The sequence below is a fragment of the Cynocephalus volans genome, chromosome 1 (assembly GCF_027409185.1).
Source record: "Cynocephalus volans isolate mCynVol1 chromosome 1, mCynVol1.pri, whole genome shotgun sequence".
NCBI lineage: Eukaryota > Metazoa > Chordata > Mammalia > Dermoptera > Cynocephalidae > Cynocephalus > Cynocephalus volans.
In genome coordinates, this window is record NC_084460.1 from 24536810 (window position 1) to 24552703 (window position 15894).

The following is a 15894-nucleotide window of genomic DNA, read 5'->3' on the forward strand; positions in this document are numbered from 1 at the left end:
CACCAGCACCTTGGGGCCTTCCTGGGAACCAGAGGCTTGGATCTGGGGACCAGACCCCACTCCCACTTCCAGGCAAAGTGTGCCAGTGCCTCGGAGCCAGCACGGGGACCCGAAGCATGGAGAAGGGGACTGGACCCTCCTCCCACAACCAGACACACCAAGCCAGCACCTCGGGGCCCGCCTGGGGACCTGAGGTATGGAGAAAGGGACCAGACCTCTCTTCCACAACCAGGCACACCTAGCCAGCACTTTGGGTCCTGCCCAGTGACCCGAGGTACGGAGCCGGGGACCAGACCCTCCTCCCACAACCAGGCAGACCATGCCAGCACCTCCAGGCCCGCCCAGGGACCCAGGGCATGGAGAAGGGGACCGGACCTCTCTCCCACAACCAGGTATACCGTGCCAGCACTTTGGGGCCCGTCCAGTGACCCAAAGCAAGGAGAAGGGGACCGGACCTCTCTCCCACAACTAGGCACACCATGCCCATACCTTGGGGCCTTCCCAGGGACCTAAGGCATGGAGAAGGGGACCGGACCTCTCTCCCACAACCAGGCACACCAAGCCAGTGTCTCGAGGCCTGCCCAGGGACCTGGGGCATGGAGAAGGGGACCGGACCTCTCTCCCACAACCAGGCACACCAAGCCAGTGTCTCGAGGCCTGCCCAGGGACCTGGGGTATGGAGAAGGGGACCGGACCAACCTCCTACAACCAGGCACACCATGTCAGCACCTGCGGGCCCGCCCAGGGACCCAGGGCATGGAGAAGGGGACCAGACCTCTCTCCCACAACCAGGCACACTATGCCAGCACCTCAGGGCCTGCCCAAGGTTCCAAAGCATGGAGAAGGGGACCGGACCTCTCTCCCACAACCAGGCACACCACGCCAGCACCTCAGGGCCTGCCCAGGGATCCAAGGCATGGAGAAGGGGACCGAACCTCTCTCCCACAACCAGGCACACTGTGCCAGCACTTCGGGGCCTGCCCAGTGACCCAAGGCAAGGTGAAGGGGACCGGACCTCTCTCCCACAACCAGGTACACTGTGCCAGAGCCTCGGGGCCCACCCAGGGACCCGGGGCATGGAGAAGAGGACCAGACTGCCCTCTCACAACCAGGCACACCATGCCAGTGCCTCAGGGCCAACCCGGGGCATGGGGACGGGGACTGGACCCTCCTCCCACAACCAGGCACATCATGCCAGCACCTCAGGGCCTGCCCAGGGACCTGGGGCATGGAGAAAGGGACTGGACCCCCCTCCCCCAACCAGGCATACCAAGCCAGCTCCTTGGGTCTCACCTGGTGACCTGAGGCATGGAGAAGGGGACTGGACACACCTCCCACAACCTGGCACATGGCACCAGCGACTTGGGGCCTGCCCAGGGACCAAAGACATGGAGAAGGGGACCAGACACACCCCACAACCAGGCATACCACCAGTTCCAAGGAGCATACCAGAAATAGCACCTCCATGTAGGTGGCCCACTGCAGCCTCCACAATAACCATGGCTGCCATGAAAGCGACTAGACATCACAAGCACCACACAAATGGTCCACCAACCCCTGGAGTGCTTTCACACAAGGAGAGTCACCTGCAGAGTCAAAGAAAAGAAGAGGATGTCTCTTTCCACAAAGCCCATTTCAGAGTGACAGAAGAAGCATCTGCTCTATGATAATATTGGGGGACCCGATCACATCTCTCAGCATTGGACAGATCATCTAGGCAACAAGTTAACAAAGTAACCATGAATCTTTCAGAAGGAGAGAAGAAATCTAGGGTAATTAGAGGGGGGAGGAGGAGAGAATGGGGGAAGGGGAGAGATTGGACAAGGGGCATAAAGAATAATTACGATTTGTAACAATATATATGCTAGTAATATTGATTTGATCAACATATCTCAATGTTCAACCTCCAAAATATGTATAATCGATTTTGATTCGATAAATAAAACAAATTTTTTAAAAAAGAATTGATTAAGAATAACGGTATTGGGCTGGCTAGTTAGCTCAATTGGTTAGAACGCAGCCTTGTAACACCAAGGTTACAGCTTCAAATCCCCACACCCGCCAGCTGCTAAAAAGAAAAAAAAAAAAAAAACAGTATAATTATGCATAAGTTTAAAATATACACCTGGTCATTTGTACATGTCCATTTATACGTAATACACAGTGAATCCTGATATTATTGTTCAATCGCTCCTCATGGAGGGTCACCATAGCTCCACAAACACCTCTGTTAGACTTCACATGCCTTGTCACCAAGATTCTGTGGCTGTTCTACCTGAAATTCCACGCCACCTTTTTCTCCACTAGTCCTTATCAAGGAGGCGTTTCCAAGTTCTAGAAACTTTAATGTCAGTGGAGAAGAATATCCAGCCTTTGATCTGGAATTGGTCTAAGTCCAGACTCTAAATATCAGAGTCCTCACCAACTGCATGGCCAAGTGGGTTTGCATCCTTTTAGATGGTTTGAAGATGACTCTGCCTGTTTTCTTTTGTTTTTTTTCACTCAAGAAAGGAATCTCTCTGTGTAGCCCTTTTTCTCTCTCTGATTTTGTGTCTTCACTTTCTATATCTTTGTTTGCATTGTCTCTAGGTGATGAACATGGATGAATTATATAATTTTTGGCTTTTACTCATGCAATATCTTGCTTCTACGTCCATTTCCCTAGAAGGAGAGCCTGAAACAGGACTTGAGTGCATAATTTATTGGGAGAGTGCTCTCAGAAAAAACACAGTGAAGGAAGCAGGACACAGCAGGGAAGGGAGCTGAGAAAGGATGTGGTCTTATCTGGAGCTGAGCTTCAGCCTGATCCCATGAAGAGTCCTGGAGCATGAATTGCATCATAGAGTTGATCCCACCTTGAGATAAGGGAGCAGCATTGTGTACACATATCTCATTTAGCAGCAACACTCACAACACTAAGAATGATCTGGTAAAGGAAATTTGGGAGGGCTACCAATAGAATATTTGTTGTATGTCATAAACAATACAGCAAATTTGTTTTTATGTAGTAGACAATGCAAACAAACAATATTTGAATGTATACTACTATATACAACAAATATTTATTGAATACCTGCTATGTAGCAAGAATTAAATGCTGCCTTGAGGGCTGGCCAGTTAGTTTAGTTGGTTGGAGCACAGCCTTGTAACACCAAGGGCACAGTTTCAGATCCCAATACTGGCTAGCTGCAAAAATAAATAAATAAGTAAATAAATGCTGCCCTGGTAAGATCTATCTGACTGGCCATCTGACCTTCCCCAAGCATCATCATACCTCATTCCACACTATTGGAAACATCAGCATATTTCAGTATGCCAAAGCTCTCCTTATACTTTTAGTCTACAGGGGACCAAGCAATTCTCTGATGATAGACGTCAGGATCTCACCTAACAGGTAAGGTACTATGTTGCTTGTGAAAGAGGTTGATCCTGAAAGTTGGGAACAAACATAACTGGGAGGGTTCTAGGTGAGAATGAAACTCTATTAGAATCTCCATTGAGTATCCCATGTGAGGGATAGGTCAACTTACGAATATTAGAACTCAGTTGTCCTTGGCAGACTCTAAGGGAAAGTGTTTAGGAGTCCTAGATCTGGGAGCACAGGGTTAGCCCCCTGACCGTTGGCAGAGCTCCTGGTGGCTCCACAAACAAGTCCCACAAATACAGAAAGAGGCCTTAATATCAGCTTAAGGCACAGGACACAGCATTTGAAAGAATTCATCAATTTAAAGGCAGGAGACTTGAAATCTCTGTTGAGTGAGTAGTACTCATGCCCCCTCTCCCAAATTTCTAAAACAGAGAACAAAAGTCTCTCCTATACATAGATAAGACATCATGAAAACAGTAATATTTTTAAAAGACAAACGACCTTGCTAAATATGGCCATGCAGAAGGACTTCAAATTATAAGTTTCCAAACCAAGCCATCCTTTTGGATAAAAGCCCTAGAATTTCCCATAATTATAGATAACCTATATCAATTTCCTGTGAATGTGTAACAAATTACCACAAACTTGGTGGCATAAAACTACAGATATTTATTCTCTCACTGTTCTGGAGACCAGAAGTCTTATCAGGGTGTCAGCAGGACTACACTTCTGTAGACTCTAGGGGAGAATCCTTCCTTGCCTGTTTCAGCTTCTAGTGGTTGTCAGCATTTCTTGGCTTCCTTGGCCTGTGGCCACAAACCCATTCTCTGCCCACTATTTTTTTGTGGTGAGGGGAGGCAACTGGTGGGTATGGTGATCCAAACCCTTGACCTTGTGTTATAACACTTCACTTTAACCAGTTCACCTAACTGGCCAGCCCTCTGCCTCTGCCTTTACATCACCTGCTCTTCTGTGTCTGTCTTCTCCTGTGTGTGTCTCTTATAAGTACTCTTGTCATTGGACTTAGGGCCCACCTAGATAATCTAGCATGATCTTCTCATTTCAAGATCCTTAACTAATTGCATTTGCAAATACCTTTTTTCCAAATATAGTAACATTCACAGGTTCCAGGAATTAGAATGTGGACATATCTTTTGGAGGGCCCACCATCAGCCCATTATACACCCTACATAGAAAGTCAATTCATTCATTTATGTAACTAATATTTATTGAGTTGCTACTATATACCAGCAACTGATCTATGCTCTAGGAAGACAAGTGAAAAAGCCCATCAAAATTCCTGTCTTTCCTCCCCCATTAGGGTGTCTACTATAAAAAAAAAAAAGACAACAACAAGTGTTGACACAGATGTGGAGAAATTGGAACCCTTGTGCACTGTTAATGGGAATGTAAAATGGTACAGCTACCATGGAAAACAATATAGTGATTCCTCAAAAAGTTAAAAGTAGAATTACCATATGATCCAGCTATACCACTTCTGGATATATATACAAAAGAATTGAAAGCAGGATCTTGAAGAATATTTGTATTCCCATATTCATTGCAGTGTTAGTCACGATAGCCATGTGTGAGGAGGGACTTAAGGTATAATACCCTCCAAACTGAGAAGGAACTTTGAGACCAAAAAATGAAGCAGGCAATTCCATTTGATTTACAACAAGTTTTATTAAAGGGTAACTTACACATGAGAAGGTCATACACCTTCTCATGTGTATGAATCAGTGAAGAATCAGATGTCTACAACATATGTGAGCTCTAGCTTTCTAGCTTCAGACAAAGCTTATATAACAAAAGCAGTGTTACTAAAAATAACTTCAGGGAAACAGCTTAAGAAAAATAAGTTGATAATATCGCTAACCAGGTGTCCTATAATCTATGAAGCAGGGGTCTTATGATGCTAGTGTATAGGCCGATTGACTCCTTATTACATATGCTGCAATAAGTCATCTGCTCCCTGAAGCCTATGTTCCTGTTATGCTTGCCCCAACATGGCGGTCGGCACCAAAGATGGAGTTAGTCCAGTTCGCCCTCTAAGAGCCAAGAAGTGGAAGCAATTTTGGTGTCCATTGATGGGTGAATGGATAAACAAAATATGGTATAAATATACAATGTAATTTTTTTAGCCTTAAGAAGGAAGGAAATACTGTCAGATGCTACAACATTGTGGAATCTTGAGGACCTTATGCTATGTGAAAGACGCCAGTCACAAAAAGACAAATACTAAATGATTTCACTCATATGATGTAACTAAAGTAGTCAAATTCATAGAAACAGAAAGTAGAAAGGTGGTTACCAGGGGCTGAGAGAACAGGGAACTGCTGCGCTCCCAGTGCCGCACTCTCCAGAGTGCGCCGCGGGGTCGGCCTGGGCTGTCGTATTTTAATGAGTGTTGGGCTTTAGTTTTGCAAAATGGAAAAGTTCTGGTGATCTATTGCATAATGATGTGAATATATTTAGCACTTAAAACTGTACATTTGAACAGTACACTTAAAAATGGTTAACATAGGGGCTGGCCAGTTAGTTCAGTTGGTTAGAGTGCAGTGTTATAACACCAAAGTCAAGGGTTCAGATCTCCATACTGGCCAGCCGCCAAAAAATATATATACATTGTTAAGATGGTAAATTTTAGGTTTTTCCCACAATTAAAACATTTTTTAATATTATTTTTTTAAACCCCTACCTTCATGGAACAACTAACTATGTACACCTTTTTTTTTTTTTTTAACTCTTTGCTAAAGTATAGCATACATACAGAAAAGTGAAGCGATCAGACATATACAGCTCAGTGACTGTTTACAAAGTAAACATATCCATATAACCAGCAGGCAGATCAAGAAATAGAATATTATCAGGGTCCTTCTTGCCCCCTCTTTGTCACTACCTCCACAACGGAGCCACTCTCCTGACTTCTTACACCATAGAGTAGTTTTGCCAGTTTTGTGTTTTGATTTTTTTTGCTTTATAAAATGTAATCCTACAGAATGGACTCTTGTGTCTGGCTTCTTTCACTCAGCATTGTATTTGTGAGGTTCATCCATATTGCTGTACATAGTAGGTCATTTCATTGCTAAATTCTGTTGTATAAAAATATATACACTATGATATAACAATGTATCGATCTATTCTAGTGCTGATGGACATTTGGGCAATTTCCAGTTTGAGGCTACTAGGAATAATGATGGTATGAACAGTCTAGGAATCTAACACAGGTCTCTTGGTGACCATACATACACATTTCTGTTGGGTATATACCAGAGGTATGCTGATAAATGTTTAACAACCAGCTCACTGGGAGGGAAAAAAGCCCTCATATGTAGCATTTGTTGATTTCTATCTATGGTGTAAATACTCCCACCATGACCTATTTCAAGCTACTATCATGATGTCACTGAGTGCAGAATTGGGAAGAGAGACATGAGCTCTGCACTCGTAAGCTAGTGGGAACTGGCTCCAGCACTGTGTGAGAAGTCTACAGAGAAACAGATGCCAAAACAGAATTAGACATGAAAGAGATTTATTGCAGGAAACATCTATGAAGGATAAAGCGGCAGCCCCACCCAGTCAGAACCAACTTGCCAAACGTGTGTGAGCCAATTGAAAATGGATCCTTTAGGCCTAGTCAAGCCTTTGGATGACTGCAGCCCTGTCCAGCATCTTGACTGCAACTCCATGAAATACTCTGAGTCAGAATGGCCTATCCAAGGGCTGCCAAGTTAGCTCAGTTGGTCAGAGCAGGATGCTGATAACACCACGTTCCAGGGTTCAGTCCCTATACTGGCCAGCTGCCCCAAAAAACCCCCAAACCGAAAACAGAATGGCCAAGCCCAGCTGCTCTTAAATTCCTGACCCATAGAAATTGGAAACTGTGAGGATAGAAAGATTGGTTACATTTTGTAAACATAAATACATAGTATACTAATTATCCTAATTTGATCACCACACATTGTACACAGGTATTGATATTCAAATCTGTACCCCACACATATGTATAACCAATTATGTTTCAATTTTAAAAAACTGTCAAAAAAAATGAAACTGTGAGGATAATAAATTGTTGTCGGAAACCAGTAAATTTTGATCTGTCTCACAGCAAAAGATAACTAATACAGGCAACAGGAGTTTAGAAATCCCCCTTATATGCACCCCAACACCATAGCAGAAAATATTACCACTAAGACAACATGGCAAACCCATGGAAGATGTCCATTTGCTCATTTCCTCTTTTGGCTCACAGAAAAGACATCCCCTCTCCAAGTTGACGGCCACCAAATCCCATTGTCCTGGTGCCACCGGAAGCACCATCTCTGTTTCTAGTACTCGTCCAAGGCCCTGATGCAGACTGCTGCTGAGGTTGTGATTAAGGCCTCTGATGCCTACACAGAGGTTCCCATCTCATGTTGCTGCCAAAGCCACTGGTACCAACTTCCATTATCTGAGAAGCCACTGGCAGTGATGAAGGCTTCATTATAGTGAAGTGGTTCTTGCATTCACTCGTACTGTGACCGTGGTAGGAACTCCAAGGTGAGGGAGGGGTGGCAGGTAACCTTGTGTGCAGAACTGACCCAAAGCCTGGACTGTGACTAGAGGCGTGGCCAAGATTGCAGTGTTTATCGAGTTAAACAAATTGAAGCCAGATCAGCATATCAAATATGGCTCAAGGAACAGGGAGAGTTTAGCTATGAACCCAAGCAAGCCAGGGCCAAGGGCATTGACTGTGGACAAGGTTCAAAGAGGGCAGAAAGAAATCAGACCTGCAGGAGGTCCAGGAGCCAGAGTCCCAGGCCTGGGGCAGCTTTAAAGTCTGTGTCTGTGGCCATGGTCTGGGCCCCCAGCCATCAGGCCACATCTCCCATATGCATTTCAAGGGACACTGTAGTTTTTTTCATGTGGAAAGTTCCCACAGAGTTGCTAGGACTCAGATTCTGCCCAATGCTGGCAAGGAAGGTTGAACAATTTTATATTAGGTTACCACAGAATAAGGCCCTGAGGCATGGATTCAAGATTAATGTGGGACTTGATCCCAGGATGCAGGTAGAGGAGATAGGAAGTGAGACAGGGAAGGCAGTCTATCCAGGGTTCAATGTCAAGCCAGTTACTATTGTGAGCAATTAGAGCTTAATTCCATGGGGAAGACTCTGGAAAATGGTGTAGGACACAGAGAGGCAAGGGGGCTGGAGTATTGGGGGTATTTATATACCAACTCCAATCAGCCCCTACTGAGGGCTACTAGGGGGAGGAGGTGTTCATTACTGTGGGGGCCAGTTCTAGTTGGTTAATCTTTTATTTGTTCATTGGCCATTTTGGTCTCCCCTCTGTGAATTGTACATTCATATCTTTTGCCCATTTTTCTATTGAATTATTTATTTCTTATTGATTTAAAGGAATTAGTTATATATTCCAATACTAATATTTTTTTCATTATATGTGTAGCCAATATAATTTTCCAGATTATGGTTCATCTTTTCACTTTCTTTATGGTACTATTCAATAAATAGTTCTTTTTAAAATGTAGATGAATTTATCAATCTTTTCGTGTCTTGTTTAAGAGATCCTTTCCTATCTTGAGGTAACAAAGATGGTAATTTACTAGGCATTTCAAACTTTTACTTTTTATAAATAATCTTTACCCACCTGGAAATGATCTATATAATGATGCAATCCAATATTTAATTTTTATTATAGAAAATGTCATACATTCACAAAAGTAGAGAGAACAGTACAATGAACTCAACATCCAGCTTTAAAAATTAACTTATTTTAGAAAATTAAAACAGTGATAATGATTTATTATCTCACACAGTTTCTGTGGGTCAGGATTTTAAGAGTGCTTAGCTGGGTGGTTCTGGCCCAGGTTCTCTCATGAAGGTGCAGTCATCTGAAGCCTTAACTGGGGCTAAAGGATCTGTTAAGGTGGCTCACACCTGTGGCTGGTAAGTTGTTGGCAGGAGGCATCAGTTTCTTGCCGTATGGACCTCTCCATAGGGCTTGTGGAGTGTCCTTTCCCCAAAGAAGATGATCTAAGACAGAGCAAGGTAGAAACTAAAAAAAAAAAAAAAAAAAAAAAAAAAAGCAAAGCCTTTTATGACTTAGTCTTGGAAGACACACGAGATCATTTCCACCACATTGTTTTCGTTAAAAGCATGTTACTAAGTCCCACCACACTGAAGAGGAGGGAAATTAGACTTCACCTTTTGAAAAGAGTTAAGACAAAAAGTTAGTGGACATTTTTAAACCAGCACTTACCACAGCCAATCTTGTTTCAGCTGCGCCTCCATCTACTCTCCAACTGGATTATTTTGAAGAAAAGTCCAGACATCATATCATTTCCTGTGTAAGTACTTCAGTATGAATCTCTAAAAGATTAAGAACCCTTACAATTACGATACCATCATCACACAAAAAGTTAGCAATATACAATAGTGCCTTAATATCCAGTCAGCATTCAAACTTCCCTGATTGTTTTTTTTTTTTTTTTCTGCTTCTTTCTTTCTTTTTTTTTTTTTTTTCCAGATTCTTCTGTGCATAACTCCAGATCCTCTCAGGCTCACCTGTCTTAATTCAGACTTTGCTGCCTAGATCGGTCCTGCACAGGCTCCAACCAGCTTCAAACAGTTGTAGCCTGGCACTTCCTCAGGGCTTCGCTTTAATGCTGCACTGTGGGATACCATGGAAATCTGCTCAGCAACCTGGCATGCACAACTCAAGTGCAAGGGATTGAACATGTAACTCTACTTCAGGCAAACTTTGGTCAGTGTGGGATAAGAACTCCCTTTAATGTCTTCTCATTTTCATTCCCAGATCAACAGTTCTAAGACACAGTACATGCAGTTTCTCAGAAGGTCCTATGGGATTAAGGAATGATCCTTGATGGTGGCCAATGTGATCATGCTTCCTTGTGTTGGCTTTCCCTGCTTCCCTGTTTCACTCACTGTCCCTCACTCCTGTTCCCTGAGATTTCACTCCTCAATAAAGTCTTTGCACATAGCCTTTGTATTGGGTTATGCTTTCTGGACAACCCAAGCTAAGACACAGTTGGTTCAAAAAAGACCCACACTTTGAATTTGATTGATCTGTCTTTTAGGTCTCTCTAATCTATAGGTTCCATGCCTTCCCCCCTCTTTTACCTTACAATTATTTGATGAATAAATCATATTGTTTGTTCTGAGTTTACCTCATTCTAGATTTTGCTTATCTCTCTTGCTATGGTGTTGTTTATCACGTTCCTGTTCCCTATATTTCCTAAACTGGTAGTTAGATCTAGAAGCCTAACAGATTCACTTGATTTTTTGGCAAGAATACTTCATGGATGTTACTGTATACTTCCTGTCATATCACATCAGGAGATGTAATGTCTGTTTGTCTCCCTTTTGGTAATTTTAAGTTCAGGGGTAGTCATTCTGATTCATCCATTGTAAGCTTTCCCATCAATTTTTCACTTCACCTAATGATTTTAGCAGCCAAAGATAATTATGTCCTAGAACTGCACTGTCCAATACAATAGCAATTAGCCACATGTCTATGTGGTTATTTAAATTTTAATTAATGAAGATTAAATAAAATTTTACACTCAGTTCCTCAGTCACACTAACCACATTTCAAGTGCTTAGCGGCTATAGTGGCTACTGTATTAAACAATGCAAATATAGAACATTTCCATCAGCACAGAAAGTTCTATTAGAGCTGGCCTAGAACCATTATTTCATTTTAATTCTAGTAATTGTAGTTTCTAGTATTTCATTCTAATTCTATCCTTACTTTATATGTTTATCAGCTGGAATTGTTCTATAAAGAATAAAATTCCCTCACCAACTATTTAGTTACTCTGAGGTATAGCTCATATAGGAAAAGCATGATAAGTTCTTATTTGCCTTTATTTACCAGCATTCAGAATAATGAGGTAATTCCTTGGAATCCTCCAAAGTTGATCAAAGCATTTTGTTGTTTTTGTTGTTTACATATGATTATGAACTTATGAACAACATATTTGACATCTTTTAGTCCATTGCAGTTACTATTCTTTTTGATACTCAGATTGTCCTTTTCTCTAGGTTAGCTCCTACGGTAGTATTGTATAGCTTTTTCATTTCTAATACGAAATGATGTTTTAGGCTGATCTTGTACTTTTTCTGCCCCAGACATGGAATCTGACATTTCTTCAAGTAGCTATGATTCCTTTTAGAGAAAAATGGTATTTACAGACCACAATCTGGGTGCTAGGGATACTCATTTCTATTGACTTGGTCATTGTTTTTGAGGGTTTTTTTTTTAATACAGAGCTAGAAAATAATCATTTTTTGTTTTTCTTTTAAAGAAAATACATCTTAAGTTCAGACTGACATTCCAAATTGAAATTTGGAACTACAAAGTTTTACTTCTTTTTTTTTTAATTGAATCAAAATTGATTATACGTATTTTGGGGGTTCAATGTTTAGATATGTTGATCAAATCAATATTACTAGCATATGTGTTGTTACAAATCACACTTATTCTTTATGCCCCTTGTCCAATCTCACCCCCTCACCCTCCCCCCTCTAATTACCCTAGATTTCTTCTCTCTTTCTGAAAGAATAATGGTTACATTGTTGATTTGTTGCCTAGATGATCTGTCCAACGCTGAGAGGTGGGATCAGGTCCCCCACTATTATCATAGAGCAGATGCTTCTTCTGTCATTCTGGAATGGGCTTTGTGGAAAGAGACATCCTCTTCTTTTCTTTATCTCTGCTGGTGACTCTCCTTGTGTCAATGCACTCCAGCGGCTGGCAGACCATCTGCGTGGTGGTTGTGGCATCTAGCCACTTTCGTGGCACCCATGGTTATTGTGGTGGCTATGTTGGGCTACCCACATGGAGGTGATGTTTTTGGCATGCTCCTTGGCACTGGCAGTGTACCTAGTTGTGGGGTGGGTCCAGTGCCTGGCTCCATCCCTCAGGTCCCTGAGCGGGCGCCGAGGCACTAGTGCAGCATGCCTTGTTGTGGAGGACCACCTGGTTGAGGGGAGGGGGGGTCTGGTCCCCAACTCCGGACCTCAGGTCCCCGGGTGGGCCCTGAGGCACTGGTGCAAAGTTTTACTTCTTTGATTACGGATTTGTATTTCTTTTTTGGACTGAGAATCTTGGCTTCTAATGTCATCAACACAAGTACTCATTTTCTTTGTCCTATAATACCTATAATAATTTCTGATTATGCTGTGCCCATAATGTATTGATTGCTAAATATCCTGAATGCCATCCCTAATCCTCTGACCTTCAAATTCTGTGAATTAATTGTTTTCTACCTGCATTTCCTTATTTTGAGGAATTGCTATTTTCTTTCCACTCATGATTTAGTGAACCTGTCAGTCAAAGACTTGGCCTCCCTTTCTGTAGGAGTGGAAAAAAATCCCAGGCCACAAGGGAGTTACCCCATGGGTAAACTTTGACCAGTACAAGATAAGAGACAAGAAAAAAAAAAAAAACAGCAAATAATCTAGACCATTCCTAGACATGGTGGGTTTGCATAACTTTGTAAGAAGACTCTTGTGTAATTAAACAACCAGCTATGTTTACTTGTGAAGCTGTGGTCAGCTCAGTTATATACCATTTTGCGTTTTCCTTCCTTCCTTCCCTTTGTCCCTAAGTTTTGTTGCCCCAGGATTGAGCCTCCTAATAAAGCCCTATCATGCAACTTTTGCTTCTTGCTCTGTTCTCTAGGGAATCCAGGCAAAGACGATTTCCCAGGATTGTCTCCTTTAGAAGGGTGAAGAGCAGTGCTGGGAATTTATGTATTTAATAATGACTCCAAATGAGTCTTATGAACCATTATTTCATTTATTATTTCATCAGGAAATTATGGCTGATACTACCTTAAGGCATCCTCAGGCCTTAGATCTTGCTTCAACAGGAAATGAGCTGCTAAAGCTACGCAGAGTTCAGAAGGGAATCCATCTCAGGATCAAGAACCCTTTAGATGTAGCCATGGAGGACAATGGGCAAGGCAGATTATCACAGAGAGCAGCTCAGAGGTAGTGAGATGGACTGATTAAAGAATACTGTCTGCTGCCAAGGCCAAGCTGTTCCCGTCTTGCAGGGAGGTAATGTATGTTGTAGACTGATGACCACTTTTTGATGTTCTCCCTCTCTTCTGTTCCAAATATGAGTTTTTACTGAGTCTTCCATCCCGCTTCCAACAATTGGATTTTTTTTTTTTCAGTGTGTTACTTATGTTGCTGAACCATGGGGAGCCATATCTGGACCTAAACTTGAAGAATGCAGCTAGCTCACAACTGAAGGAAACCACCCCCTCACACATACACATTCCCTCCTGCAGCAGACATGGCATGACTTGAGCTATTTCTGCTTGGGGAGGAGATGTTTTAGTTTGGGTGACCCCAGAAGCATATCTTGAGAAAAGGAATCTATGGCAAGTTGTTTATTTGGGAGATAAAGGAAAATGCTGGTAGGAGAGTGGGAAAGTGAGACAGGGAAAGTAAGACAAGCAATATAGGGTGCACTATCAAGCCAGTTACCACTATGTACAATTGGAGCTTAATCCTATGGGAAACTCTGAGAGCCAGTGTAGAATACATACCATACACCAACTCCCATCAGTCATTGGTTGCAAGTAGCTCCCAGAGAGGGAGAAACATTAATTCCTCTGCACTTCTGGCCTGCTGTACAGGTGACAAAGTAAGGAACCGGCAGAGAAAGCACTTAGGCAAATAAGTGCACATGCTGGCAGCTAGAATCCAGGCTTTATTCAAAGTGATAACAACAAGGACATATGGGCAAGGCAATGACAGTGTCTACTGAAAGAAGTGGGAGGGTTTTACTACAATCGTGAGCTATCTGCATTATCTTAAATGGGGGTATTTTGGAAATGTGTAGGCATACACATGTGAGTGGTGGGCAGTGAAATGCAGACAACAGGAGCTTCCGGTAAAGATGGCAGAATAAATGGTCCTCAGCATCACTCTCTCCCATAAATCAACCGATTTACAACTATTAAAAAGCAACAATAGCCAAGCTGGGGCCACTAGAGCTAAGGGGAAGAGGAGGAGAGACCTACGGAGTGCATGAAGGCAGGAGAAGCCACGATGAGAGAAAGGATCACTCCCACCATTTCAAGCCCCAGCCGTTTCCAGGCTGGAGCTGGTGAGCTCACGGAGCAGGAGCTGGCAAAAGCCACAGATGTGCCATTCCTATGAAGTTGCTTGGAGCCAGCAGGGGAAAAGAGGGCCTTGGTGGCCCCCATGCCAGCAAGACCACTAACAGGGTTCTGTGGACCCACATAGGAGCAAGGAGCCACAACAACTGAAGAAAGGAGCCACTCAGAGGCCAGTGAGTCATCTCAAGGGACCAGTGCAGGGCTCATCCTATGGGAAGTGTTTGGAGTGCAGTTGGTGGGAGAGATGGGCCACCAAGGGAACACTGGAGCATAGCATGGACAGCTGATCTTCCCTACAATCAGTGAAGGACCACTGAGTGGAGACTGGTCAGGAATATAGAATTGTAGGGGGTGCAGTTTGCTGAAAAGACTCAGGCCCAGACCAGAGTTTCCACCCAACCCAGGTGTGCTAGTCCTCACAAGACCCGGAAGAGTTTGCTATGTCAACAATTAAAACCTAAGTTGCACAAAAATCCTTCCCCAGAAAATCAGCAGCACAGCAGCAATTTAGCTCAACCACAGGGCTCAAGTGCTGGTTCATTTAGGAAGTTCTCCCCTTTTAGAAGCAGCCAAAGGATAACAAATTAGTTCCACTACAGAGTTTAAGTGGTGGAAACAGCAAATAATCCAACACAGAACTGAAAGAAAAAGCAAAATACGCACAGATCAGAGAAAAAGCTTGATATTAACCAGTAAATGTCTCACACCATCAAAGAACACCTATAAAACCTAGAAGGACTGGAAGCCCCCCAGACTCTCAAGCCAGGGAGGGGGAAGGGCCATGGGCCTCAGCTATGCCCCCCCAACGACTGCACCTAGCCCAGCCATTACCACCAAGCCAGTACCAGAAACAACCCCAGCTCCGAAAGCTGGGTGGTGGGAGGCCAAGGGCTTCAGAAATACCCCAGACATCTGCATCCAGCCCAGCAATGACTGAGCTGCTGCTGGAAGCCCCCTGGTTTCCCCTACCAAAGTGAGGGGGGTGCCATGGCCCTTGACCATGCCCTCCCTCCTTCCTCCTCCTCACACCCTATTTTAGTCCCTCTTCTCTTCTCCCCCTCCCCCAACTGCTCTGCAACAACATCTTAGAATGTAAAAAAGTAATAATTTTAATAAATAAATAATTTTTTAAAAAAGAAATGCAGACAATATCTAATTCTGCTTTTCAAAATCACCCTTCTCCCATCCCCTTTGATTCTGGTGGGACTGTCATTTAAATCATCAGGGAAATGTAAATCAAAACCATAGTGAGATATCACCTCACATCTGTTAGGATGGCTATTATCAAAAAGACAAGATACAAGTGTCGGCAAGGGTGTGGAAAAAATAAAATTCTTGTATAGTGCTGGTGGGAATGTAGATT